Genomic DNA, 5,774 nt, shown 5'->3' on the forward strand with positions numbered 1-5,774 from the left:
TTTTCGAAAACTGATTTTCAAGCCATCAGGGGCCAACTCGAGCGGCCTGAAGCGGCCAGGCAAATTTTATGCGTGGTTATAGAATCCGGAGTCTCAATTTTGCAAGGTAACAGAATTTAAAAAAATTCGAGTCAGTTTAAGAAAAATGTAGAAGTTTTGAAAAAAAGATACAAAAATATTCGTTAACAGAAGAAGATTTCAAAAAATTTAATACAAAATGTAGTTTTTTGATGATTTAAAAAACAATGTAAAAGCTTTTTAAGATGTTTAAAAGGTTTCAAGAGAGTACAAAATATTTCTTGAAAAGGATGTCAAAAAAAATAATAAAAAACTTGAATAATTTCAGGAAATTTTTTGAAATTTTAAAGAATTTTGAACAGTTTAAAGATAATAAGCAAAATTCTGTAGGTCTTCTGGCAACATTTAAAATAATTTTTTGTGTTAACACATTAATTTTAAAAAAGAGTTTAAAAGATCTTTCAAAGAAAAAAAAATATTCCGAAAATAACCTGGGAGATTTTAAGAATTAAACTCTTGTTGTATTAAGAGTGAAAACTTATTTAGTTGAAATATCAACAATTACATTTTCCTATAAAAATTCAGATTCTTTGTTTGAAAATGTAACTACTTGGTTAAATATTAACCTTTTTTTTTGTAAAAAAATTTTTTTAAATTGAAGATTCCTCACTTTAATTTAAGATTCGTCTCCTTGTTTAAATATGTAGCTTTTTCTAAAATTTTATCTTTTATAGTAGAACATTAATTTTATTTTTTGCAAATTTATCTTTTAGGTTGAAAATTTATCTGCGTCGGTTGGAGATTGAATTAGTTTGTTCAAGATGTATTCTTGAGAATTGATCTTTGTTGGTTAAAAGTGTAGGTGCTTTATTAAATATTAAATTACTTTGCGAAATGTTAATATTTTTATTTAGGATTCGAAATCTTATTTCAAATGTATATATCTGGCTGAAAATGTAACTGTTTTGTCAGTACTTCGACTTTTTTGGTAAAAAATTAGTTTTCTTGGTTAAAACTTTATCCTTTTGGTTGAAAATTAATTCTGTGTTTGCAAAGGATATAATGATTTCGTTGAAAATGAGCTTTTTTTGGTATTAATATAATATTTCTGACATGAAATTCATCTGTTCGATTAAAAAATAAATTGCTTCGATAAAATTTTCTCCTTTGTTAAAAGTTCGTATTTTTGGATAAAAAAATCTTATTTTATAGTTTATCTCAAAATAAAAAACATTCAGTCAAAAGTCAGGGACTTGATAAAAAAATTTTCGAAAGTCAGGAAATTATTGGTGCGGGAAAAAATATTCAACTGTTTTTTTATTACAATTTTAACTATTTTGTAAAAACTTGACTTGTTCCAAATTCATATTTTGATGTTTGATAAGTGAACTGAAAGCTTTTTTCAAATAGAATTAAATTGTTTTTTTATGCTGTTGTTGAAAGTTTGTCATTTTAATTTTTAAATTCATCTATTCTAGTAGTAACTGCATCTTTCTTATATAAACATTGCAACTATTTGGTTGAAAATTTAACAATGTTTTTAAAAAGTCATCCTTCTTGGTCATAAACTTAAATGTTTTTTTTTGTCATGATTCAACTATTTTATACAAAATTTATTTGGAATCTATATTTTGGTGTTGAAAAGTCAACTAAAATCTTTTTTACGCAAGAATTCCACTTTATTGCAACTGTTTGGTTAAAAATTCGACAACTTTTTAAAAAACTCATTGTTTTCAGTCGGAAGGTGAAATATTTGCTTAAAATTCAACTATTTCATAAAAAATTTAGTTGTTTCAAATTGATATTTTGGTGTTAAGAAGTCCAATGAAATATTTCATAGGAAAAAATTCTGTTTAATTCAAAAATTAGTCTTTTTGATATACAAATTCATCTGTCTTTGTAAAAATTTCTCCTTTCTTGGATAGAAATGCATCTGTTTCGTTTAAAATTAATCCTTCTTGCTTAAGGATTAAACTATTTTATTTGAAACGCCTTGTTAAGGCATAATTTTTTTTCGAAAATATAGATTTTTAGTAGAAAATTCATCTCTTTGGTTGAAAGCTGAACTATTTCGCTGAAAATTCATCTCTTTCAATTGATTTTTGGAATATAATTCCAATAATTTACTGGTTGAAAATGCAATTTATGTACAGAAAATTCGTCTTGATTTGAAAATTCAACAATTTATTTGTATTTTTTTTCCTTTGTGACTGAAAAATCTTGATTCATTAAAGATTCGTCTGTCCGGTTTCTAAACTTAATTTTTTAAAAGATATCTCATCTTATTTGGTTGAAATATCAACTATTACAATTTATTGTCGAGGATTCATCTTTTTATCTTAAAAATGTAACTATTTTCGGAAAATGTATTTATTTGTTGAAAATTTGAATATTTTCTTTAAAAGTATTCTTTTATGGTAGAAAAGTAATTTTTTAATTAAAATTAATGAGTAAGTTTGAAAAATCTTGTTTCCTCTTATAAAATATCTGATCTCAAAAATATTACCAGACTAAAATGCTGGTATCTGAATGATAATTTTCAGCAAAAAGAATAAATTGTTTTAAAAAAATCTAAAAATTATGAAAATTAATATTTGGTTTCGGTTCGTCACAGGGGGAGGGAGGGTTTCCGATAGGGCCTATAATCAGTTACGTAATTTAAGTACGGCCCCTAATTTCCATTAGATTATGTGCTAAAATATTATTCGCAAAAATTCAGCCTTTTGAACGATCTAGAGAAGCCGAGACAATTTATGTATATAAAGTATCGGTCATCAGAACTGCGCAATTTATTATTCAGATTTTTATTCATATTATTATTAGTCAGACTGTGTAGTTTATCATTGTTTAAAAAATGTTTATTATAGGAAAGTTATAAATAATTTTTCTTATATTATTGTTAATATATTCATTTTTAAATTGAAATCAAAAACAAAAAGACTAATGCGTAAATGTACATAAGTAAAAAATAGTTTATAAATCGTTTTAGGAAATTAAAAATATTATATTTTTAGAATAAAATACTTTTTTTAATATCACTACATTTTCGTACAAAATTATTTAAAATGTAATTTATAAAATTTACTTAAACATTGCATGCAATCATTTGTATTGGACTAAATATTATGTGCAGTCATTCAATCAAACAAGTAAAATATCGATTATATCATTTTTAAAATTAAAAATATATATTTAAATTTAAATAAATAATATGAATAAAGATAGATAATTTGAATAAATATTAAAAATTAAATTTAAAATTTAATTTTCTAAAAATTATTATTTAATTTATAATTCGAACAAAAAATATAATTTAAGGATATAATTGTTAAAGAAATTAAAGTCTAGTAGTTATTGAAAACCTTTTAATCTTAATAAATACATGTGTGTTAGATAGTTCAGAATCCTCCTTTTTTTAAATGTAACATTTTCATGACAATATATTATACATTATTTGTAACACAATAATATTTGCAAGAAAATAAAAATAAATTACGAGGAATGAAGTATTAAATCAGACTTTCTTAAAATTTAAAAATTGATATTTTATAAATATGATATTCTATATGCGTAATATAAATAACACCACTATATGTTATTTCACTTTAAAATTTTTTAATTAAATAATCATTTCAAATAATTTTGAAATGACATCAAAAAAATTAAACCTCAATCATTCCTAATATAAGGCATTTTTAACAAAACATCAAACAATTTTTTATTACTAAATAGAGTTTTTATGAAACTTCAATAAAATTAGCATTAACAAAATTAAAAGCAGAATATGGAACATTTTCCTGAAGTCAGATTAACAATTTTTAATCTTAAAATACATATAATTTTAGAAATTTTTAACAATTTAAAGATCAGAAAACTATAATTACTTTAAATTATCAAAAATGCAAACATTAAATGTGGTCAAATTTGGAAATAATTATACTTTGTTTAAAAAAATTGAATTATTTTATATTATAATTTTGAGATATTTCATTCACGCCAATTTGTTTTTATTTTATTAACTTCAGTTTCAAAAAAAAAACACAATAATAAAAAAATTGATTTTTAAAATAAAATTTTAAGTTTGAATGAACGAAGAGGTCAGTTACACCAGTCCCCCGCCCACTTTTAATTTTTGACTCTTCTATAGCCCACTGAATTGGGTCGCAAACGCGCTCAAATGAGCCACCGATTAAAATGTTTGCACCACAAAACTGTATGAGTTATTTCAGGTGTTACGCGGGGAGGGGGGCAGCGTAACGCTATACACCCCTTTTTGATGTGACCAAAATGGGGGGGGGGGGCTGGCGTCATTTTTCTAAACTAAGAACATTTTTCCAAATTCATCATATCTATCTTTCATAACTTCAAATGCGCTCAAATGCGCCACCACTAAAAACTTTTGCACTAGCTAATTACAAAGATATCAAATTTGGAGGGAGGGGGGCAGTGTAACGCAGGTGTTTAATCCTCAACAGTAATGTGCAATATAAATTTGAAGACATGCATTCGATCGACTTCAAATGCGCTCATATGCGCCATAATTTTTTTTTAAATTTCGAAAATTGTCACAGATATGGAGATAACAAAATTTTACGAAGTGATGACCAACAAAATAAAATCTTGCAATCCGCATTGATGAGGGGAGATTTTTATGGGGTTTCAAATGCGCTCATATGCGCCATCAATTTTGTAAGAAAATCTTTAAAAATCCCTAAGATATAGAGGTAACAAAATGTTACGAATTGATGATGAACCAAATTAAATGGTTGCCATCCGCATTGATGAAGGGAGTTTTCCGAGGATTTCAAATGTGCTCATATGCGCCATAAAGAAAAAATTTTACGCCACGTTGATAACCGAGATATCAACGATCAAAATGGGGGCGGGGGGCTGGCGTCATTTCTGTAAGCTAATTGCCTTTTTTCAAATTCGTCGTATTTATCTTTCATAACATCAAATGCGCTCAAATGCGCCACCACTAAAAAATTTTGCGCTACCTAACTAACAAAGATATCATATTTTGGTGGGGGGGGGGCAGTGTAATGCAGGTGTTAAATCCTCAACAGTGATTTCCAATATAATGTTGAAGACATGGATTCTTTCAACTTCAAATGCGCTCATAAGCCCCGTAATTTTTTTTTGAAAATTTTGAAAATCACCCAAGATAAAGAGGTAACAAAATTTTACGAAGTGACGACCAACAAAATAAAAAGCTTGCAATCCGTATTAATGAAGGGAGTTTCCTATGGAGTTTCAAATGCTCTCATATGCGCCACTTTCGAAACTAACCACTTTCAAAATAGCCGAAAAACCATAAACAACCCCCTACTTTTTAATTGTTATCGATCCACCACCCGATGGTATCAGCAAATAACTTTAATTGCAAAATAATAATGTGTAATGATCTCTTCGTATAGGATCACATATTCATTCATATGCGCCACCTTCAAAATTAACAAAAAAAAAACATAATCAACCCTCACGCAACCACTTGTTACGATCCACCACCCGATAATATCTCCAAATAAATAAAATTGCAGTATACAAATTTATTATGCCCCTCATTACCACTTGTTACGATTCACTATCCGATATATCCAAATAAATTAAATTGCAGTATAAAAATATAAAATTGTCATCCGCTGAACTCTATTGCTTCAGGTTCAAGGTCATTTGAAGGTCATTTGAAGGTCAAATCGAGAAAAAACGGTAAAAAAATTTAAAAAAAATATGTTATAGGTTTTTGGGGTCGCTGA

The sequence above is a fragment of the Belonocnema kinseyi genome, chromosome 2 (genome assembly GCF_010883055.1).
Source record: "Belonocnema kinseyi isolate 2016_QV_RU_SX_M_011 chromosome 2, B_treatae_v1, whole genome shotgun sequence".
Lineage (NCBI taxonomy): Eukaryota > Metazoa > Arthropoda > Insecta > Hymenoptera > Cynipidae > Belonocnema > Belonocnema kinseyi.